Raw genomic sequence first — 25,302 nt, forward strand, 5'->3', positions numbered from 1 at the left:
TAGGCAATTCTTCGCATCCTGAGAGTAGTCCTAAGCATTGAGGATACAGTAAGGTCCCTGAATGCTTGTGGACTGTTAAAACATTGCAGAAAGTATGTGGTTTAGAAGAACATTGAAAAGAACATATGGTTTTGCATGATAGCTATGGTGTGTGAAGTTTGCTGCAGAGTCTGATGTAGAAAATGAATGTTATTAACTGTGTATTTTGAATACAGCCATCTGACCAATAACCCTGGAGAGAGAGAACTTTTCTTCATCCTCAATATAGGTGTAGCACGGGTAGCGCAAGCTTCCCTGTGACAATGCAAGTAGATGTTTCAGAGGTACCATGTTTGGGGTGAAGGGGCAAGTCAATTATTGGCCTTTCCACTGAGCTAGCCATTGAGGTTTCAATTTTGTTAAAGGCACTTAGGGCCAGATTCTCAAAGGTGTTTAGGTGCCTAACTCCTGTTCCCTTACTAGTAATCAAACTTTGGTCACTTACTCTTTGCATGTACGTGACCAGCCAGATGGTGATAATGACTGGGCATCTACTGCTGATCCTTTGTCCAACATGGTTCTAGCTTTCTCTACTAAAGAATATTCCATTGTCTTTGCTGAAAAGAATGGCTGGAGCTATGATGTTCAAGAGAGGAGGATTCCAAAGCCTAAATCTAAGTCTTATGGTGAAAACTTTTCATGGAACAAAAGAACAAGAGTATCCATGAAATAGGTTGGCAGTGGCTATCTCTCTGTCTGACTGTGAATAAAGTCAGCTGTGCTGTATTTATAGTCCATGTATAATACATCTCTTAATCTCCTAATAAATTTGACCTTTAAATTAAAAAAAAAATTAAGTTCACTATTACCCTAGGGTGGATTTGAGTTGATGACTTAGAAGTGAAAAGAGTCATAAACTATTAGTAAAGCGCTAAACCACCAACTCATTCTTCCTTTTTCTTTCTTTATCATCTTCCTCCTCCATTACAGGCATCATCACTGGCAAGCAGTAAGAAAATCCAGATGCCAGACATTGGTGTATATACTTGCAACAGTAGGATCAAGCTTTGTTACTATATCCTCTCTCTGCTACAGAGGCAAGTGGAAATTGGCTGTGAAGGGGACTTGAACTGTCTGGCTTGTCTTCCTTGCTTCTGTTTTCTTTTAACTCTTTTGAATATGCCCCATTTTTGTTTTACATACATATGAAGAAGAAAATGGACTAGATTTTAAAAAGTATTAAGGTAACTAGCTCCCATTGATTTAAGTGGGAGTTAGGCACCTTTAAAAATCTGGCATCATATCTATAGTCAAGGTACATGTATAAGGCTGGTTAACATGGAACCAAGGCAATTCATTTGTTTGATAGTTTGAAGCTGAAGGGTCAGGCCTGAATCCTCAAAGATATGTAGGTGTCTAATTCCTATTGATTACTCTGAATTAATTCTTGGGAGTGAGATATGAAGGTCCCCTTCCTTTGGACAAATCTCAGGCTTGCCATCTGAGGTAAGAAAAATCCTTACCTTCCTCTTTTTTTGTTTGTGTGTATGTGTGTGTGTTTCAGTTAGATGCGCAAATTTAGGAAGTTGCATTGTAATTCCCTGAAGCTTTTTCACTAATATATTTAATCTCTGTCCTTTTCCAAGCATGGGGTTGAGTAGAACTAAGAATATGCTATTCTCCATCTGTGTAATGTTGAAATTGAATATGCTTTCGTTCCTCTACAATACAGTGAAAAGATTCCATGTTTGTGCACAGATTGTAGAATAACGTTAGTGATTCCCATTTTCTTCCCTTAGATGGTGCTAGCAGGGTAGAGAAAGCACAACCAGATTACACTGTTCTATGAAGAACGTGAAGCACAACAATGGTTTACCGTTTGGGTCCTTTGAACATATACCGGCCCTCCTGCTCCTTACCCTCAACTTCAGCCTTCTTTGTTCTTATACAGGCTCCTGCATTACACTACTTTAAAGTAGCAAATTTGGTAAATAATTACATCTGATGACTCTATATTTATACTGGAAAAAACAGAGGAACAAATGCTATCTCTAGCTGAACTGCAAAATGAACAGAGGTTTCATTGGTTTTGGATGTTGAAATGGAAGAAATGCACTAGCCTCTAAGCTCTGGACGCATGGGCTCTTATTTCACTTCAATCCAGGGATATTCTGTCAGTATTTTAACAAGGGGCCCCTGTAAACAATTTCCCCTCTAGCTTGTGATAAGCTCAGTGGACTAAGGATGCAGGAGCTTGTGAGGAAAAAGGAATCTGCTGGTTTCTTTTCTCATTTAAACAAAGAAATCTTCTTCTAGCCAAAACCGAGGAAGGAGGTAACAGCCCTGGGCAAACAAACTTTTTAAAGCACACTGTTGCCATGTTTATACTTTGTTCCTGAAAAATATACCGAGTATATGACTGCATCATAGAGTTTGATTTATGTCATTTGAAATCAGTGGGGAGACCTTTGTTGAAATCTTGTCCCCATTTAAGATAATGGCAAAACTCCCATTTGATTTGAATCAAGCAAGGATTTCACCCCTTGACTGGGAGATTGAGGGGTTTATTTCTTGGCAGTAATTTTTTTAATACAAGCCAGCTGGCATAATCACATCCATTTTGAATTCAAAACATTTGCTCTTCAAAAGTATATTTGAGCCCTAAGGATCTGTTATCTCTGGCAGCAATGAGCAGTATCCTGAAGGCGGGTGGCACTTCACCAGAGCATCCCAGCCTGCCCATAAATTTGGTAGTAGAATTTTAACAAGGGTCTCCTGAGGTCCTCCTCTAGGACATCACTGCTAAAATCACAAAGAAATAGTGTTTTTACTTTCAGTCTAGTCTGCAGTGAACATTCCTTCCACATCACAAACCCAGTACATAACTAGTCATGACTGTCCATCACAGCTCAGAAGAGGCTCAGTCCTCCGAACAATAGGAGTATTACAGGTCAAGATTTCAGTGCATTGGGAGAACTAAGTACTTGGGGAAACTTGTACAGTTCCTGCCCACGTTATACCAGTGGGTTCTGCAGGAATATAATCAGCATTTCACTCTCAAGAGCAGTACAATTTAAAAAATTCATCTAAAATCTGCGAATGGAGGAGTAGGGGATTCTAGACTTTCCCCGCTAATCAAATTCTGACTAGTTTGATTTAAAACCTCTGTTAGCCCAGAAGTGGATCTGTTTCTTCCTTGATCCTTCAGTCATATTCATTATTGATTTTTCCTGAAGGATGTCAAGGCAATTACTGAATGCCACTTTACTTTATCCTCTCCAAAAGAACCTTGAATGAAGTTTCAGGACACTATGAAATCAAGGAATGTTTACTCCAATCAGACACAGCCCACACTTTCTTTTTGTTGCCCTTAGAGATAAAAGTTTAAAGTGCAGTCTTGATTAGAGTGCTTCTGTGATTGCTGATCTGTAGCAAGTCCCACATTTCTATAGCCCATCTACCTCATATGGTTTGCTTTGACAGGCCAAAGTACCTTTTATTTTTGTTTCAAGTTTAGGCATCTTGTTCGGGGATGAATCCATTGTCTGTCTTCACTCTTCACTTTTTTTCTATTGAAGAACCAATGTACCATGGTTGTAGCAAGTAGATCTAAAATCTAAACATCAAAGCTTTGCTTTACCCTTCCATTACCTAATCTGAGGCTTTAGATGAAATCAGTGACATGGATGGTTTTAGAGACTGATGTAAAATTAAGCTATTTTTCCAGTGAAAGGTTATGACATTCAAGTCAAATTACAACTCTTTTTTTTTGTACCACTCACAACTCTCACTTCCTATTACAGTACAAGATCCCAACTTAAAATAACGACAAAAATACATTAAAAGAATATAATTCAGGTTGCAAAGTCAGGCACTCATGAGTTAGGAAACCTGTGCAATCTTCGTTTAGCCCCCTTGTGCATATACATTAGGATACAGTCTTTAATTACGTGACCATAGTTATTTTCATCCTCACTGCACCTGTGCCTCTTTCAGTGCACAGGTTGGATGGTACTTACTGAATGAACAATATTTTGTTTCGTCTTCATTGTCAATGTGTGGCCCCAGGGCTTATTTACACCAAACTATTCAAACTATTCTCTCTGTTCTGAAGAGAGACTTACTAATTTCCTCAGGGGCTTTTCAGTGCTACTCATCACTATAGTTATCTAAGTTTTCACAAACATTTTCTAATTAATCTCCACAAAGCCCCAGTGAGTTGAGGTGAGAGGAACTGATGCACAGACAAATTAAAGTCAAAAGTAGTGACTAATTTAGCACCTTATATGTTCAAGCACAGCTCCCAATGACTTCTGCAGTTGTGAGTGCTCAGCATTTCTGCAAATCAATCCCCAGGGTCACTTGTAGGGCATCCAGAAAATGAGTAACACACAATTAGTGACCACCTCTGAATATTTTGGTCTAAATGACTTGCTGAACATCAGAGAGGACCTCTGTAGCAGAGGCAGGGATTGAATGCAATTCTTCAGGGAAGCATTCAACTGTCTTAACAATGAGAGACCATCCTTTCTCTTCCTGCCATCCCCTGCATCATATGCCTTCCAACTTCCATGGTAAATGAGGCAAAGATCCTATAGACAAAAACCTTCTTCACTGTACAACTCTGATTTCTCCTCTGGGCAAGTCCATCCTGTGCACTGAATGAGATGGGCTCCCATGAAAAAAAAACCACACACATATGTGATCACGTACTTAACGATTGTGTCATCATGCGTAAGCACAAGCACAAATTAAGGTCACACGTGCAACCTTAAGTCTGGCATTTCCTAACATTTGAGTGCCTGACTTTGCAACCTTAATAATTTTCTTGTAATGTAGTTTTTCTTTTGCTTTTAAAAAAGTAAACTGAAGACACAGTCAAAATGATGCCACAGGATGGTATTTCTCCTACATGGATTATCAGCAGGGTTAGAACCTTTAGATTTCCCATACAGATTTCTGCTAAATAAGCCAACAAAGTAACTTACAGCAATATTAGGCTGTTATCATCATCCCCCTCCACTAGAGGGGGACGAGAAACACATTTCCAGTGGGTTTCACAGATATTTGTAGACAGCAGAAGAATAGAGACACAGGAACCTTGGGTTCCATTCCTGGCTCTGAAAGGAAGTAGGTTCCGGAAGGGAGTGTGCTCTTATGGACACAGACTCTTCTGCCAGTTCTCCCACAAGCATGACCTCTTTTGTCCCATGCTCTCCAATGTGTCGCTGTCTCAGACCTCTCTCATAGCTAGCACCTAGCTCTTTGTCCCTGCCCCAATCTCCTTGCCCATCCAATCCTACTCTCCCCTTCCAGGCTTCCTATCCATCCTGTCTATCCATTTCCTTCATTGGCTCTCAATCTCAATTTCCCTGTCTGGGCTGCTCATCACATCTCAGTCTCTTATCACCCTGTCCTTGGCTCCTTCACCCACTGTCTTTGCCAAGCCAGCCCAGTTTTTCCCCCACACTTTAACTCCTTTTCAGATATGTCTCTAAAGCCCCTGTCAGCATCCCCTCACACATCCTATACTCTGGGTCCATCTAGTCCTAGCCTCCCTCCACTCCCCTCAGCTCCTGTTCCAATTTCAGTTCCCAGTCCAACCCCAGCTAACTGGCTCCCACTCCCTCCCCACATTTCTTTCACCAGCTCCCAGTTCCACTCTCCTTGCCCAACCAGTCCTGGTCTTTCACTTCCAACTCCCAGTCATTATTTGGCTCCTCCCCCATGCCAGTACCAGTCACGTCACACTATCCCACTCTACTACTCCACCCCCCAAGTCTGGCTTTTGTCACCTCTGCATTCAAATTAGATGGCTTCTTCCTCCATGTTCCCAGTTTGGGTCCCAGTTGGGGCCAAGGGTCACTGAAGGTATGTCTACACTGCACACGAAGCTCGGGCTCTCACTCAGGTTTGAGCCCAGTCCCCCTTTCTGTCCACACACGAATCAGTCTGATTCAGGTCAGCAAGCTCTCAGAACCTGGGTCATAGGACCCTGCTAAGGAGTGTTTCAGAGCTTGAGTCCTACTGAGATTCAGATCCAAGCCCTATCACTTTGTGCTGTGGGTGCAGCTCAAGCCACAGAACCAAGTCAGAAGGTCTGCGTAGTGCAGTATGGACACATCAGCATGGCTATGAGACCCAGGTCCAGCAATTGTAAACAGGTTTACGATGCAGTGTGGATGCTCAAGCATGGGTTGGAGACACCAAGTCCATAAGCCCAGGTTCCAGAGCATCGGGTTTACAGGACTGTGTAGACAAACCCTGAGAGCACAGGAGAGCCAGGCTCCCTACTGGCAGTTCTGTGCTGCAGCTCAGCCTAGCCCAGAGCAGCTGAGAGCAGCCACTACAGGGAAAGCTTCTGAGACCCATAGCCCTGGCCTGGAGCATGCTCAGTCATGCTGCAGGGATGGCACATGCTCAGTCTGGTCACCACTATGGGCTGTAAAATGCTGGAATATGCTTAGTGAGGACAGAGTCTTTGGAGATTTTAGCTATTTGGCAAAACAATCTATTTGTCCCTAGCCTCATTCTTGGATATAGCTGAACTATTTTGAGACAAATTTTGCAAAAGAATTCAACCTGAGGCAGACCCCCAGCATGGAAAATTTCAGCCCAAACAGTTAGCATGGTAAAGTTATAAGCAAATCAGGGTCTTAGAATAGGAACTGTTGAGCAACCTTAATCTATAACAATACTTGCACACCTATAGCAGTTTTGTGCATGCAGCTCAAGGAACTTTTAGAAGCATTAGTTATACCTCACAGCATACCTGTGAGTTAGATATTACTTAGAGGAAAAATGAGGTACAGCAAAGTAAAATGAATTGTCCAAAGAGAGACAGTGAATCAGTGGAGGAATTTGGAATAGGACACAATGGACTTTGCTCTTGTATGGTCTGAATTAGAGCCAAGTGAATAATTGATATTTTTGGCTTGATGGCTGATCTAAAAGATCCAAAACAAAATTCTGAATTGGAATTTGAGGGCTGAGGTAGTTGGTTGTTTCAATTTGGGTGTTTGTCGCCAGAAGTAAATTCAGCCAACTTTCTAAAAAAATATTTTAAAACGTAAAGCCAAAACATATTGCTTCAAAAATGTTGAAACAAAATGTTTCAACTTTTGGTGGGGAGCCAAAACTTTTGGCCAAATTTAATTCAAAATCAGAAATAATTTTAGTTGACTTGAAATTGCATTCATCCTAAAAAAATGTTTCCCAGCTCTGTTCTGCATACTTGACAACACATCCACTCAACTATGGCCTATCTGTTTTCATGGTTTGGAATCAAAGCTAAAAAGACAACCTCCTCAGTTTCTCTTGTGGAACTGAAGCTCAAGGCAAAGCACAAGTGCTGTGAACCCATACAAAGTAAAATAAAGTGCAAGCTTCTACAAGCTCCTTGTGAACACAACCACCATGATTTTCACAGTTCTAGATTTCTTTGTTCTTTAAATAATTATTAGATTATCCAGCTAGCTAGCGTCTGTATTTTAGGCATTTCTATAGCAAATTGTAACATTTCACATCCGTTATTACCATGATGATTCAAGACCGCTTAGTAAAGAGTGCTTGTTTCTGAAAAGAGCTATGTAGAGAGGAAGGCTTTTTTCCCCCTCCCTAAAGATGGGCTGTAGCTAGAAACATCACATCCAGAATTGAATTTCCTCAGAGTTCACAGTGCTCAGATCTGGGGGTTTGGTTTGGGTCCCATACAAAATGGGATATGATTGCCTATGAAAGAAGTACTGCAGAAAAAGATCTGGTGGTTATAGCAGGTCACAAAGTAAATATGAGTCCGCAATGTAATACTGTTGCAAAAAAAGCAAACATCATTCTGGGATGCATTAGCAGGAGCGTTGTAAGCAAGACTTGAGAAGTAATTCTTTTTCTCTACTCCGCATTAATAAAGCCTCAGCTGGAGTCCTGTGCCTAGTTCTGGGCACCACACCTTGGGAAAGATGTGGACAAACTGGAGCAAGTAGAGAGGAGAAGAACAATAATGATTAAAGGTCTAGAAAAAATGACCCAGAGGAAACTGGGTTTGTTAGTCTAGAGAAGAAGAGATTCGTTGGTGGACATGATAACATTCTTCAAGTACCTAAAAGGTTGTTATAAAGAGGAGGATGAAAATTTGTTCTCCTTAACCACTGAAGACGGGAGAAGAAGTAATGGGCTTAAATTGCAGAAAGGTAGATTTAGGTTAGATATTAGGAAAAACTTCCTAACTGTAAGGCACTGGAATAAATTACCTAGGGAGGCTGTAGAATCTCCAGCATTGGAGGTTTTTAAGAGCAGGTTAGACAAAAACTCGTCGGGAATGGTCTAGATAATATTTAGTTATGTGTTAGTGCAGGGGACTGGACTAGATGACCTCTCAAGGTCCCTTCCAGTCCTATATTTCTGTGATTCTGTGATCTTTGAGTTTGACTAGTTGTGCAGAGAGCTGAGATTTATGCTTTTGTTTTTAAAATGTCAATCCTATGTTATATGAAAAAGATGGATTCAAATGCATTTTGACTAAGGTCTGTATTTGAAATGATTGGCTTATGTCCAGTTTTGTTAATCAAACACTATAATCTATACTAGATTAGTTTAGAATTCAGAGATCATGCCCATATTTGGCCATTAGGGCTGAATCATGGGAAGTTTAGTTTAAATTGTTGAACCCTTTGGGTTGAATTCCTCCCTGGTGTAAGTCCACTGTACCATGAAGTGACACCGAGAATGAATTTTGCTTATTATATGGAGAACTTAGGCTTTTGCCATATTCTGCTCAAGTGCAGACCTTCTCTAGCATTGGTGGTTTTCCATTCAGCTGATTTGTTCTAGAGTGCGGAGTTCTTCCAGTAGGGCTATCCTTGGTAGCTAGTCCCCTTCTGTTTTGCTCCAGAGATGGAGTCCCTAGCATTAGGGTCTCCTACATCATTCATGGAGAAATGGCTACCTCAGTTTGTGTTGCAAAATGGTGAGACAATATCAGAATAAATATCAAAAACATATCTGCCAAACACAACTCTTCCTGTCCTGGTTCGATTCATTATACTCTAATGTGGCTTGTTCAGATGCGTTTGGATTTTTGCCCAACCCCCTTATCCATCAATGTCACCACAAAATAATTTTCAGTAATTTTCTATCACATTTCAGTACTATAATGGTTATGTCTTCTGTGGAAGATAAGTCCTATATTCATGTTTCTAACGCTTGCACTAGTAATCTGATGACACTCCATTCAATAGAACAGGGGTCGGCAACGTTTGGCATGCGGCTCGCCAGGGTAAGCACTCTAGCGGGCTGGGCCAGTTTATTTACCTGCTGACGCGGCAGGTTTGGCCGATCGTGGCCTCCACTGGCCGCGGTTCGCCGTCCCGGGCCAATGGGGGCTGCAGGAAGGGCGGCCATCACATCCCTCGCTCGCGCTGCTTCCTGCCGCCCCCATTGGACCGGGATGGCGAACCGTGGCCTTGGGGGCCGCGATTGGCCGAACCTGCCATGTCAGCAGGTAAATAAACTGGCCCGGCCCGCTAGGGTGCTTACCCTGGCGAGCCGCGTGCCAAACGTTGCCAATCCCTGCAATAGAACAACCCTTTCAATTGCAAAGTTGCCTTGATTTAAATCATACCCGCAGGTCATCATTTGGGTGATGTTACAATAACCTTTTCAGTTAAATTATATCGGCTATAAATAGTTAAAGGAGCTGCTTTCACATCAGTTTTAGAGAGTCAGTTTTAATTTAATTTGAAAAGATATTCAAGGCAAGTCTCTAGTCAGCGTTGAGCAGTTTGTGGAAGGGTGGAATTGAAGCATTATGGTTTTAAGGCTCAAACAAGGGATTTCCCTTCTGTCTCTGAGGAGAATAGTGAAGTGAGGTACTGGGGGTTTAATCACTCAAGGTATGTCTACACAGCATTTTGTAGTCTGCAGGAGCTAGCCACCCCATCTGAGTCAACAGACTTGGCTAAGGGGACTCATGCTAACACTCTAAAAATAGCCATTGAGAGACAGTGCTTTTGGAGCTGCAGGTCAGGCTCTGAAGCCTGCTCCTCTCGGCATCAGAATCCCAAGTTCCAGCCTGAGCCGCAACTTCAAAGCGCTCTCTGTATAGCTATTTGAAGAGCACTAGCTCAAGCTCTGCTAGCCCAAGTCTATCAGACCAGGTTGGGAGGCTCACTACTGCAGGCTCCAAAATGTTGTGTAGACATACTGAGTCTCAGTTAGAGGCATGGGCTACAAAGTCATCTCCTATAAAGGGAGCTGTTATCAAGGCTATAGTCTGACAGGCACTTAGGAAATATCCCGGCAGCACAGTCAAGTAATGAGTTGAAGGGGGATAAGATATCCTAGATTGGCCTATCTAAAGTTAAGATTGCCTGACACTTCTCATTATCAGTTGCTTGTAACTTTATCCAACTGTAACTGTTTGGGCTGTAATTTTCCATGCAGAGCGTCAGCATCAGTCTGAATTCTTTTGGAAAATTTAAGCCAAAAGGGTTCAGCTGTTTCTGAGAATGAAGCAAGGGACAAATGTGGTTTTGCCAATTTAATAACTAATGAAACCTTTTCTTTCAAGTGCTATAGTGCTCCCATGCTTTGGAACAGACAGATTTGGAATTTGGCAGGGAGTGGCCTTTGTGTAGGCTTGTCCTTTTTGCCATCCCCAAGAAAACTTGATCAAATTTGAAAAATTGCATCCGCACATGTTCAGTAGACTTGCTAAGCTTAAACCTGTGAAGATGCCATACTCGCTTCTCACAGCTCCGAGTGTTGAGCAGACTCTGCATGTGCCATCCCTGCAGAATGACTGAGCATGCTCCAGCCCAGAGCTGAGGGGGGCTCAGAGGAACTTTCCCGGTCACTGCTGCTCTCAGCTGCTATGGGGTAGGACGGAGTGAGTCCAGGCTCTGAAACTGAGAGAAGGGAGCTTGTCTCTCCTGTGCTCGCAATGACACCCCCCCACACAACTGGCACCCAAGCAGCAGGGAGAGGGAAATTCTCTATCTGATTCAAATGCAGAAGCAAAAGCCAGACCAGGGGAAGGAAAGGAGTAGATTGGGATAAGGTGTCTGGAATGCTGGGACTGGAGAGGAGACGGGAAGCGGCACGGACCGAGGGACGTGCTTGTCACCCTTCCCGCAGCCCCCATTGGCCTGGAGCGGCGAACTGTGGCCAGTGGGAGCCGCGATCGGCTGAACCTGTGGACGTGGCAGGTAAACAAACCGGCCCAGCCCCCCCAGGGGCTTTTCCTGAACAAGCGGCGGCCCTAGTTTGAGAACCACTGTCCTAATGCACTTTAATGTAATGCTGTTTGAAACAGTACTGTGTTAAAATACACCAGAGCAATTGCAATGACATATTACTCATTACAGTATGTACTAAGAACTCTGAAACCCTCCCCCCACTCTCCCCATTTTTGGGGTATATATATATATATAAAACTATATATATAAAGCTATATATATAAAACTAAAAAAAAATGCTAAAATAAATTCAGAAAAAATGACATTAACATAACTCCCCAAACAGAAGCCCTATCAATAAAACCTGGGTCTCCAATTCAATAGTGAGGATAAAACAAAATATTGAATAGCTGCTAATTAAGTGAGCACAAACCATCCCGTGGCACGGAATGAGGCAAGGGTCTGTGATCATGTTATCAAAGACTGTATCATAAAGCACATACACAAGTGGGCTGAATTAAGATTGCACACGCGCTCCTAACTTTTAAGTGCTTGACTTTACAGGGTTAGAAGTTCTTTTAACATAGATTTTTGGGTGAAATTGTCTTTCATACTTTCTTGTGCTGTTGGTTGACAGTTGTTTTGCATGGAATATAAGCAGCAGAATGAGGGTTCTTTTATGATCAATATGACGAGAAGAGATTAAAAAAATGGGATTACCCTGGGACTTTACCACGAGAATTTCAAACTTTTCTGTATTGTGTCCCCATTCTCAAGTAACTAAACTGAAATAACATTTATAAATAGTTTCCTTATAATAAATCATGAATCCCTAATACATTATTATGAAGTGATACAATACAGTGTAGTGACAGGTATAAATAATTTTATGCACTTCCATTTGGAAGTGCTTCCTAAAGGACTTAACGCTATTAAATAATTTTGAATGATTTAAAATGGTAATACTCTTCTTCAACATGTTACAAAAAGCCTTGCAATAACAAATTAAGAAGAGCTATTTCCTTTAGGTATTATTAGTGTGTATATGCATTTCGAACTATTACAAAGTTTTGTTTTAAACTTAAGAATTTTTTCTAACTCTGAGTACCAGCTGCAATACTTTGAAAACAAAGTGTGTGACATGGTACAATAACATTTTTCCTGTTTCAAATAATAAGGTAAAATGCATTCATACTGAACTAAGGAGTAACAGTCTTTTAAAAACAGAACTAGCCAAATAGTAATTTAAAAAATGATTTGGTAATATTTTCCCAAAGAAAAAGTCAGGTTTAGTTCATTGTGATCTGGGATATGTGAAAATGCTTGTGAATCGTGATTGTTTCAAGAATTTTGGTATCAATATTTATTCAGTTGACAATTAACATATAGAATAAAGGATTCTAGTACTCTTAATACTAGCATTTGTTATTCTTCTGTTTGAGACGTTTGTTATCCAGTCAAAAAGCAGAAATAATAACACGTAGCCAAAGTCTCATACAACATGAATAAAGAGTAACAAATATTCATAGCTATGAATTCCTTACTACTGGCAGGTTGAAAAATATTAATTGAAACAAAGTGGTGAATATTTATGAACAATAAATAAATTCACAGTAATCGTGGATGGCTCACAAATGATTTATCAAGCCAAAGGGGGGCAATGTTTGTAACGAATACTATTCTGTGCAATCAGTCTGATTGTCATTAGCCATAAGTTTACCTAGAAACATGTACTTGAGTAGGTGAGGTGCATACTGTGATGGCATAGTTCCTCTAAGTCTGTGCTGAGCTGGAAAGGCATGAAGCTGAGGGTAAACAAGATGCATGGTGTAAAATCCAGATCTAGAGCATAAGCCACAAGTTCAAACCTGACCTGTGGTTTACACAGCAAGACAGGATGCACCAGGAGTTCTCAAGGTTTTAGATGCTGACAATAAAACCAAGGAAAATCTCTATGTATTGAAGTGTGAACTAATGTAAAAAGATGCATACAGTGGGGCCAGTTCTCATGTCTAACTGAGCTTCACTCAGTTTAGGACCTGTCTGAGGCAGGAATGAGCAAAGGTGGCTTTACACAGTCTCAATGCTCCTAGTCCTAGGGGCTGGCTCAGAGCAGGTTTGGCTCTGCTGCAACTTAGAGCAGCTTGAGGCCTGCTCTGATTTACCTCAGGTTGCTAAGTCACTAAGGTATAACTCCACGGATTTCCCCCTCTTCCTCAGACAGGCTGGCTCTACACCACTTAGGAGTTCCTCAGCTGCCAGTTCTATTGCCATTTTGCACCACCAGTACAGTGCAAAGGGGCTGCATTGGGGCTGGGTGTCTGGTCCAGCCATGCAGTCATAAATACAGACTAATCTAGCAACATTAGCTGCTTCTGGATATAATTCTCTTTGAGAGTATAAGGCAAATCAATTAACTGGAGCACTCATTCTTGGTTTTCTTAAGGAAATTAAGCTGGATCCATTTCAACTCCATCACCTCTTTGAGTTGGTTCACAAAATGTGTTTAGACTCAGTCAAACCCGTTCCTCGAGGGAAAGCAGCCATGGAAAGCTCGTTCAAAATATCTACAGCTTTGAACCTGTGGAAAACCTGAGGGCAACTTCCCTGAATGGGGGAGAGTTAGCAGAGAGCATCATGTTCTCCTAATTCCAAGGTTGCATGGGTGGTCCTGGGTCCATCCTTTGAGATTTCAGGTTATAAGCGTGGAAGGCCTGCTCCTCTCCCCTGTGGCATGGTCAGTTTTGTGGTTGTGCTGCTGGTTGAGTCTGTAAGAGCTGTGTGTATAAGGGGTATAATCCATTTATCGATAAGTAACACTGCAAGGAGCAGCATTAACAGCGGAGACAGGTTGCACAAAGGAGGCTTCCAGTAGCCTTGGTGGGATTTGGATTTAAATGAGTAATTCCACTATTTTGCTGTCCTTTGTGCTGTGCACCTGGGGGAGCAGGGGTTCCATGGAGTGGGGGTGGCAGGTGGGGAGGAGAACACAGGCCCAGAGTTTCAGAAGTACTCAGGCAGACTGTTAGAAGGGCTGAACACCCATCATTTGTGGGGAGGAAGATTTTCAAAAGTGCTCAGCAACTCAGATCCTCCCATTGTTCCCAAAAGAGTTCTGGGTCATGAGTTCTTTTGAAAATCGGCCTCCCTGAAAATTATGGGGGTTCAGATCTGGGTTGCTAAGCACTTTTGAAATTCTGGCCTAGTTCTTTTGAAAATATGGCCCCAATTGTAGCTCCTGGGTCCCTCTGAAAAAGCTAGCCCTACAGATTAGGTACAGGAGAATGCTTGTTTCCCGGTATCCCCAGAAAGAGGACACTGGAAAGAAAAGACGAGAAAAGCTCAACTCCTGTGATGTGAGGTGTATGGCAAAACTTATCAAAATAGCAAGACCTGCAGCGGAGACAAGGAGAGCCCTGAGGCTGAGCAACACATGCATAATTAAGCATGTCTACCAAGGCAGTCTTTGGCTAATGAGCTGATCTGAAGCTGGACAGTGGGTCGAGGAATATGTTCCTCTTAGATTAAAAATAGCTAAAAACCTGATTAAAAACGGCCCTTTCTCCTTGTTTCTTAGTAGTAGAATAGTAGAAGTAAAGCAATGGGGGTGATTACTCAGTAGCTGACAGCCTTGATTTTGTCTCTGGAGATAGGGTTCACAAACACCATTTTGCTGGCTAATAGATACATTTGAGTCACCAAAGATGGAGCAAAAATGTCAGTAATTGGACCATCAACCAGAGGGACCAGCTACACCTTCAGAAGACCAGATAGGAGAGGGTCAGACAAACATGTTTTTAATTTGACCATCCCCACAGTTAGACAAATAATATCTACCATAGTAACTGGAGCAAAAAAGCACAAAAACAAGTGGAAGCAACCACAGGTGGCCTTGAAAGTAATAGCTACAAAATGATTATTTGACAAGACTTCCTGGATACTAACAATCCCAATAAAAATAAGTTGGCAAAAACATTAGGATCTTTAACTGACTTAAAAAGGAGAGAAATGAGCGGGGATTAAAGTAAAGACTCTGAAATAAAGAACAACTGCTGGGCATGTCCACTGTGTGAGTCAGTCAACGTGATGGGAAACTGTTGGTGAGTAGCCAAAGTCAACTGCTCTTTATATTTGGAGAGGCATTTTCTCTCCCTTGCTGTAATTATTTGCGTTAAAGTTGTGCCTAGAAGTCCCAGTCAAGATCAGGCCCCATTGTGCTATACACCTTACAAACACATAGTAAGGGACAGTCCCCACCCAAAGAACTTAAAATCAGCACAAACAAGACTGAGGAAGGAGATAGTACAGATTGGGAATAGACAGATTTTTCAAAAGAGCTCAGCTCCCATCTACGCTTTGGTAGGAGCCTTGAGGTCTTCTGAAATTCCATCCCTGTGTGAGCTGGCCCAGGTTGTCTGTGGCAGAACCAGAAATTAAACTCAGATTGTCTGAGTCCCAGTGCAATAAGTACTGATTCAGGATAACAAGGGATCTCATGCTCATCGATACATTCTAAAATAATAATAAAAATAATTAATAAACTGAGAAATAGGATTCTATATATCTATATCTATATTATATATACACACACAGTGCAAAACTGTTTCTACAGCTCTCATTTATTTTCATCTATAAAGAAAGCAAACAACTACGATGGTGACAACAAAAATAATTAGGGAGTCAAAATATGATCAAATGAATAGATGGATAAGTATTGAAAATAATACTTAATAATAAAATTTCAGGTATATAAGAACAACCCTCCAAGGATCTAAAAATATATTACAATGTTAACCTGTCATTCCCTTCCACGTCTCATAATTACCACCACTGCCACCAAAAAACAAACTCTCCACCAATCCCTACCTGGGAATAGATAACAATTATTAATCTTATTTTACTGTTTGGTAAATCTATGGCAGAGATTGACGAAGGGCCCATTCTACTCCAGTTGAAGTCAATGGGGATCTATTGACGTCTATAGGAATCCGATGAGTCCTTATCTAAGGTCATACAGCAAATTGCAGAGCTGGAACTACAATGCAATTACAACTGTGACTAATTACACTCCCCATGAAGGGAGCATCACATGGATTTGTAAAGTTTGTATGTTATCGGATAGAACTCAGCCAGATACATTGCTACAAATAGCAAAATACCATGATACAATCACAAGTTTAATTTTCTCTTGGAAACTGTCATGAAAATAAGCAATTTTGGTAGGTGGGAGAAACGCGTTATTTTGCTGAGACTAGCCCAGCTGGTGCTCTGGAAAAATTGTTTCCCAGCTGAGTTAGTTAATAAAATTAATGATAACTTACATCCGTTTTTCTTAATGGACCAGATACAGATCTTAGTTATACTGTTGTGAATGGTGTAAGTTCAGCAGAGTCACTCTAGCATTACTTCAGTCTAAATAAGATCAGAATCAGGCGCATTCTCTTTTTCATTCTTTTTCTGATACAAATCCTCCTTCAGTTCCTCTTGGACCTGATTATTTTCGTTACCCGTAGAATGAATGTGTGTGTGTGTATACATCCATCTTATAGGTAAAACAACAGGGCTAAATTTGTTCCATTGTTTGCGTCATTTAAAAATATGGATTCTAGAAGATTTTTCAGAGTTTTCTAAGTTTACTTTGTTTTTAGTTTTGTATCATGTTATTTCTCTTTCCCTTTAGGTTCTGTATACACAAAAAATATCTTTAAAAGTACAATAAAATAGACAATTTTGCACACATGGCTGGATTAGCACCAGTTTTGTCCCCAAAAGATGCATTTCCCTAAATATTGCATTTTTCCTCCAAAAGTTGTGTTTTGGTGAACTATCCTCAACTAACCAGATTTAATTTATGTCAGTGACCACGCTTCTGTTCCCCATACTCTCCTTCTAGGGACCTGCACCAAGTGTGGTTTGTCTGTTAGGATTTGGAGATCCTCAGGTGAAAAGTCGATATAAGTGCACTTAAGATATTATTATGATAAACATGAATATCTTTTTAAGATTTTGTTTGTTTCAATATGTTTACAATAATTCTAAATTCCCTTATCTTGTGTTTTAGGTAGGGGTTACCTTGCCGCTGAGAGAGACACCTATAGACTACCCTTCCTAAAGCAAAAACAGATTTTTACAAAGAATGATCTGCCCGGATAAAATATTTATACCCAATACACCTTGACCCCAATATAACGCTGTCCTCGGGAGCCAAACAATCTTACTGCGTTATAGGTGAAACTGCGTTATGTCGAACTTGCTTTGATCTGCCGGAGTGTGCAGCCCCACCCCCCTGGAGCACTGCTTTACCGCGTTATATCCGAATTCGTGTTATATCGGGTCACATTATATCGGGGTAGAGGTGTATTAGTCATTCACTTTCTGCCAGCTCAAAAATACATCTTTTGCAGGGATAGTTTTCATCCGTATCAGTCCCTGAAATAAACCAAGCAATGTCACTTCCCTTTGGAGGATGAAAGTGAAATGCCAATGTTTAAGGTGTCAAGTTGAAATAGCAGAACACAGACAAATCTTAGAGCTGGTCTACACTGTGTGGGGGGGTGTGAATAACGTAGCTGAAGTCAAAGTATCTTAGATCAACTTACCTGGGGTCCATACGGCGCGGGATCGACTGCCGCGGCTCCCCCGTCTACTCCGCTACCACCGCTCGCTCAGGTGGAGTTCTGGAGTCGACGGGGAGCGCATTTGGGGATCGATATATCGCATCTTAACGAGACGTGATATATCGATCCCCGATAAATTGATCACTACCCGCCGATACGGCGAGTAGTGAAGATGTACCCATAGTTTTGCTTATCAGTACAACCCATGTAGCATGGAACAGGTGATAGCATTGCCACGCAGCTGGGATTCATATCCATTTGCCCATCCAAAGTTAGATTAGAGAACAGAAGCTAAAGAAGCAGGTAAAGCTATCGACCCAAATTTGACTCTGAAAGTTATTGCTATGGACCCCCAAGGAAGTGCAATGGAGCTGAACAGAACAAATGAGAGCAGAATTTGATATTCAGTCTCCAGATGCCCATTCCCTGACAGGAAATGTCCTCCATGACAGCTCAGGTGTCGGAGAGGTAAAATAACATGGTATTAGAGCAGTGGTGGGTAACCGGCGGCCCGTCAGGGTAATCCACTGGCTGGCCGCGAGACAGTTTGTTTACACTGGCGAACCGTGGCCACTGGGAGCTGCGGGCGGCCGTGCCAACGGACAGCCAATGTAAACAAACTGTCTTGCAGCCCGCCAGCGGATTACCCTGCCAGGCTGCAGGTTGCCCACCGCTGTGTTAGAGGGAGACAATGTGGTCTGGTAGACAGGGTACTGCACTCAGACTCAGAAAAGTTTAGTACTGGTTCTCCTTCTAACTTGCTGTGTGACCCTGGAATAATAAGTCTCTCTCTGCCGCCATTTCTCTAGCTGCACAATGGAGCTTATTACCAACCCTTGTAATGTGCTTTTAGATTGAAGAAAGAAAAGTGTAAAATAAGTCATCATTGTTTCAATGTTTTGCTTCATCCTTTTAACACTCCCACCCCCCCACATATATACTCTGTTAATACCCCAAAACATCCATTTTTTGCCTGATTTCCTAGATTTGTTTTTTAAAAGCGGGACCTTTATTAGCTTGGATTTGCAGTGAAAGGCAGTTAGTCTTTTGGAAGCACGTTATATCTCTGCTGTAATCGTGTGACCAGGAAGCCTGTTTGTGCTGCAAAACAGACATTGCCATGGAATAGGGTTAGGTGACTGGGGAAGAGGACCTCCCTCCCCCCAAAGGATAATTGAAAAGAGGATTTTATTTTCTTTAGGGCAGGGAGCAGTAGTGAGAGATGTGTATATTTGCACTTCTTGTTATATAAGCATTAGATCTCCCTTCCTCTCTCCCTCACCCCACTCCCTCTACATCTCTGTTGTTGAAAGGAAGGAGAAGAAAATCTGTTTTTTAAAGGGCACACTGAGAAATTCATGATGCTGCAGAGACTAGGTGAGTTTGAGCTGCCTGGGGCTCTGTTTTGAGCTCACATGGGTTGTGAATGAATCACACAAGCAAGGAATAACACAGAAAACTGTGTGTGAGAGAAAGCTGTACTCTGTACAAAGGGCTTATATTAAAATAATATATAGTATTGCAAAGCTTTTGACCAATTTTCTAAGGTAACCTGATAAATTTTTCTTGTCACACAAAAAACAAAAAATATCACCTGGTATTTGGATACTGGATACAGAATATCGTTCTTGGGTTATTTTGAAAACTGGACCCATCACTTATTGATTCCCACCAGGAAAGCTGTTGTTAATTAAAATCAATTTAGACACTAGAGTAATTTTTCCGATCAGGCAAAAATGTAATTTCTAAAACAATTTTAATTGTCCTGTACAAATAACTGCAAAGGACTGAGGCTCATTGCTTTGTTTCAGGGGTAGTTGCTTATGCGTTCTGAGCCCGATCCTGAACACCTTTGTCAGTGCAAACTCCCGGTGAAGTCAGCAGGAATTTTGACTAAGTAAGGGCTTCAGGATTGGTCCTCTACCTGTATGGCAGGTCGAGCTCCCGGAGAGGCCAGGGTTTCCTACGACAGATTTTTGTTTCTCTCTCTCTCTCTCACCTTCCTCTCCTTGTATCCTATAGAACTGGGGGCTATTTTCATATTTAATCTCAGAAAATAAAATCAGACCAGGTTATTTTCTGGATAGGAAGCTTCCAAGATGAACCCAAGAGGGGCAGGAAGTGGTGTGGGTGATTCAGGAAGTGGCGCTCTTTCCCCCTGAGTGGGTGCTGAGCAACACCCCATGTGAAGTTAGGGAGAGGGATACAGTTGGAGTTGAAGAAGTAGTTACTCAATTTCCCTTCACTCTCCCACTGTGGAGTGGAGTTCAGGATTGTGAGGAAACAGACAGATTCAGAAACAGACATCCTGAAAATACCGTATATGGTTTTATGCAGGCCCATAGTCTGCAAGCACTATAGGGTAGCCAACATAGAAATGAGGAGATTTCTCATCCCCCAAATCCCCAAAAGCGATTTTCTGCATTTAGATGGCTTTAAAATATTCCCGTGTAAGAAGTTTATGCATCCCCCAACCTCCCCTTCGCCCCCTCCACTCCAGGCATAGCTAGGCACTGTGGATGAGGAAAACTGGTTAATATGGCAAGTTAGGGTCTGTTAAAACACTAAAACATTATTTAAGTGCGCCACTCCAAGAAAAGCACAATACCCCAATATTTCCCATTAGATGCACGAAGTAATATACAGCATCTTATTTCCAGGGGGACTTCAGCCCATGTGCAAAGGGAGAAGCAGCAAGGCTCCCTCCCTGCATGTGTAGCCAGCACAAGGACCAGGGATAACCGCAATTAATTCATTGGGAGTCATAACCCCTTCTCCTTCCATTCCGGCCCCACTGAGTGGCAGGTTTTGCCATTCTGAAGGATAGTAGAGCCTGAGTTACCCCCAGCCTACATTGGCCCAAGTCTTTGGAGTGATCCTAGGGTTCCTGGAACAAGAGAGACTGACTGGGGGGGAAGAGCATTCCAGGTTTCCCATCTGTGTGAATTTCTTTAGCCATTGTTGACCAAACTTTTGTAACCAGGGACTTAGGTTCCCAGTGATGAAACCTTGAGCGCAAAGGTTAATTTGCCTGGATCTGAGGTGAAGGATGAATATTTCAAATAACTTTGCCTGTTCCTTGTATCTAAGCAGCAAGCTTCACTAGACACCACACGCTTTTCCATACACAGTGCTTTCTCTTTTGCACTTATCAGAACGTAACGGTCATTTGAGTTTTCTTGTCAAGTTTTTCAGATGCTTGTTTTGAATTGATGGGTTTGAACAAATTGAGCAATTTGTTATACTGGCACTTCCCCCTCAACTGCACAAAGAGTCCGTCCTTTTGCAGATACATTATCATCTCTTTCCCTGCAGAAGCTACTTTTGTTAAAATGGAATGAATGGGTTGGAAAAGTTTAGGTCGGAACCAAAGGTCGAAACTGATGCCTGCAAACATAGGATATGCAGACTGGGTGGTAGATTTTCTTGCAGATACAAGGCTAGTTAAAATTAAAAACCTGGAACTCAGAATTTTGTTAAAAAAAGACATATATTTAAAAGCTTTCTCTCCTTCTCTCTTTGAATGTTTGATATTTCAGAAATACAGGCTTTTGCTCTATTATTTGCGCAGAAGAAAGCTTTAATGTCGAAGTGTAGACAATGCAATGAAGCATGTAACCTCCAAACCTTTGTGCAAGTCACTATTAATGTTTAAAACATCCAAAATCCCTGGCTTAGGTGATGAAATACAAGTTGAAAAACTATTTTCTATATTAAACTTTGTCTTAGGCTCTGTAGTGTAGACATAACCTAGCTCAGCACAACTATACCGGCATAGCCCCCTCTGTAGACACAGACTACACCAACAGAAGGAGTTTTCTTGCCAATGTAAGAACTCCGTCCTCCTGAGTGACATTAGCTATGTGGATAGAAGCACTCTTACATTGACATAGCTGGGTCTATGCCATTGTTTTTGTTTGTTTGGTTGGTTTTTGGCATAGCTGTGTCAGTCAGGGGTATGGGTTTTTTCATAGCTACATTGATATAAATTGAAGGCATTCTCTAAATAGACAAAAGTTGTAACATTTTACCTATATCAATATAATTAAAGCGGTACAGCCCCTAGTGTGGGTGAAGTTATATGGTACAAGGGGAGGGGAAGAAGCTATACTGCAGGGGTGGCCAGATTGGCTCGCAAGCGACATGCGGCTCTTTTACCATTAAAGTTCAGCTTGCAGAGCCCCTCTCCCCCATATTTTCCACCTACCAGACTGGGGGGGGGGGAGGGAAGGGGGAGCTTGGGACCGCTGCCTTGTGGGGGGGTGGGGTAGGGGCTTCTGTCCAGTGGGGAGGGGGAAGTCTCGGGGTGCGTTCCAGTTCTCAAACTTCTGAAGATTGTCCTGTGCAGCTCGGAGGGTCAGTAAGTTTGGCCACCCCTGCTATACTGGTATAAAGCACCTTTGTACTGGTATAACTGGCATCCACACTAAAGGTTGTACCAGTCTAACTATTTTGGTAAAAAACCCACACCCCTAACCAGCATAGTTATACTGTTACAAAATCTCTGTGTAGACCAGGCCTTCGTGCCTGTGCTTCCCGTCCTGCAAACCCTTTCTTACGTAAGCAATCCAATGACTTCCCCTGAGGTGAGAGGAAGATTACAGGTCTTGAGCCCCTGCTGAGAACTTTGGTGCCAAATTTGTTGGGTGATTAGGCAGATAATTAAACATCTGAATGTTTTAGTTAATTATCAGGGCAGAAGGAAGAATATTCTTACCCCTCAAGGGTAAAAAATGAATATTGTGTATGTATAGTATTTCTAGTTTGGCTCACCTGTGTATGATCAGAGATTTATGATTAATGTCAAGTGCATTCAGTGTACATCTACACAGCAATGAAAGAACCAGGGCTGGCTCAGGTCAGCTGACTCGGGCTGCAGTGTAGACATTGGGGCTCAGGGTGAAATCTGCGCTCTGACACCCTGCAAAGGGGGAGGATCTCAGAGCCCAGATTCCAGCCCAAGCCTGGACATCTGCACTGCAGTTTTTAGCCCCGCAGCCCAAGCCCCGTGAGCCACCCGCAGTCAGTCAGTCTGGGTTCTGAGACTCAGTGTTGTAGTTTTTTATTGTGATGTAAATAGATCCTCAGATGGAGACAATTTTACAGGCCTATCAGTAGGCTTAAAAACTTGGAAAATGACTGATTCTGAACATCATCACAGGTTACCTAACTTAAGGTGGAGTCAGAATCCCTGCCAAAGTGGTGACAAATTCACTCCTGTCTATATCTTCCTAGTTAAAAAAAACTCAGACCTGCTGGCCACCTGATTTAAACATGGGGTCATTTCAAATTGCGTCTGACTTGCATCAGTTTGACATTTCACAAGTGTCTACAAAGTGTTTCTGGATTAGAAAAGTAAAGGGGTTGAACTGTATTTGTTTGCAGGGTTAAGCCTGCTGAGAGGCAAAGGATCCTGATTATTTAGGGGCTGTGGCAATACTCAGCTTTTTCTTAAAATGTCCTGTTGTCGCATTACCTCCAGGGCCCTTCCACAGGAGTTAGCTGTAGTATAAACAAGGTGTCAGCCTTTTAATGCTAAAGTAAGGCAGAATTGCTACACTGCAGAGAACAGATCAAAGGCTTCTCCCATAGTTATGAAAGAAACTCAGTGCTTCTTTCTTCTGCTTTTGATTCCTGTATCTAAATTCTTTTAGGGCCTGATCCAAATTCCATTGTAGCCCATTTTATTTACTTCAGTGGCCTTTGGATCAGGCTCTTATTTTGCATCTATACATTGGAAACCGTGTCTGAAGTTCAAGGCAGTTGTTGCCTCTATGCACAGATTAGTTGAACTAGGTTTTGGTTAGGCACAAGTCTACTAAAAAATCTCAATTACTTACACGCACACACACACTCACACTCACACTCACACACTCTCTCTCTCTCTCTCCCCCATGTTAAAATGTATTTAAGGCTTTGCAGAGAAGAGTAAATGTCTATGAACACTTCCTAAATTTGAAAACTCTGTTCTATTCCAGCACCATTTTAATTCTCTTGTCCATAATTGTTAATAACATTATCATTGCTTTGCAGTCTGGACTTGCAATAACTAATTGCTTGAGTTGCATTTGAAACGAGCTATTAGGGCTCTCAGACTTGGAAATGACTCAGAACTTGCAGAGTGTTGCTTTTCTAAAGAGTCCTGACTAAACAGACTTAACCTAGCTGAAAGAAACGTGACAGCCTTCTAATCCCACCACTGGTAATGAGCTGGTTCTGTGACATCTACTCATTGAATAGAGAGACTAAAAAAAAAATGGAAGTAAGTTTCTTTGGGTTACAATGACTTAGTTAAAAAATGATTTGTACTAAGGAGGTTGTGAAAGTGGCCAGAGAAGTGATAACATTAGCTCTTCTGAGCGATTGCACAGCCCCCATTTATATCTTTAATGATTCTTGTGTTTTCCAAACCTGTGTGCAATTAACGTTACTTAATAGATATGGAAATTTTCATTGAACATTTATTCAGCAATATATAAAATTTTAAGAAAGTTAGTTTCCCAGATGATAACATTCTCTTTGTCAAAGTAGATATTCTCAAATGGTGCACATTAAATTTTTGACTGCAAATATCACCTTTAATGTATGCTTCAGTGGCTGCTGGGGGCTGAAAAAATCATTACTAATTGATATGCCTTAATGGCCTGAGAGCTTTCAGAGTTGGATGAGCCCAAGAGAAATGCTGAGAGGTAGATATTTGATTCTAATTATGCCTGAGTAGGTACAAGGAGAAAGTAGAACCATCGTGACAGCTATATCATTGTCAAATTGCTATACCTCAGGTTTTCTACTAATTTGACACTATTACAAAACACTGCTTCAATAAGCCCATGAAAGGCAAAGTTAGATAAAGGAGAGAAGCATAGAAAAGTAGATCTATACTGGTATCTGTATTTGCTAAGAGTGTCACTGGGGGAAAAAAGGACTGGGATTTGTAACTGATCTGTTAATTAACCTACCTTAGTGTGTCATTTTATTTCATCCCACATCCTTAATATCTGAAACATTTTAAAGGATCTGAAATTTCCTTTTGAAGATGTTGGAGATCTGAAATTTCCATTTGAATTCAACTGCATCACGTGTCTAGGATCAGAGTTTGTTCACTTGTTTTTTTTAATATGTCTTTTGATCAGCTCTACTGTTGTTACCTGAAGCTGGGCTAGCAGCACATTGTACACAACCAAAGGCAATGCTTTGAGTGAATGTGGGAAACGCTTGAAAGCAGGGTTTTTTTTTTAAAACATGGATCTCAATTGTCCACATGAAATTATTTCTGCTTGCCTACGAAACTAGCTAATTTGTGAATCTATTGTCTCAATGTTCAAAATAGGTTTACAACTTTGTAGCTTTCACATAGAGATTTGTTGATGGAGCTCTGATTTCATAACCAAAAGATCCTTTTGAGTGAAGGGGTGGTGAGAGATGTGTTTTGGTTCAGGATTAGGTTTAGTGCGGGGTTCTGTTTCATGGCCAAAGCAGGGCTAGGGCTCAGGGTTATCTGTTCTCACAACATTTCTGCCATCTTTGGCCAC

This window comes from Chrysemys picta, chromosome 9, assembly GCF_011386835.1.
Source record: "Chrysemys picta bellii isolate R12L10 chromosome 9, ASM1138683v2, whole genome shotgun sequence".
In the NCBI taxonomy this organism is placed as follows: Eukaryota; Metazoa; Chordata; order Testudines; family Emydidae; genus Chrysemys; species Chrysemys picta.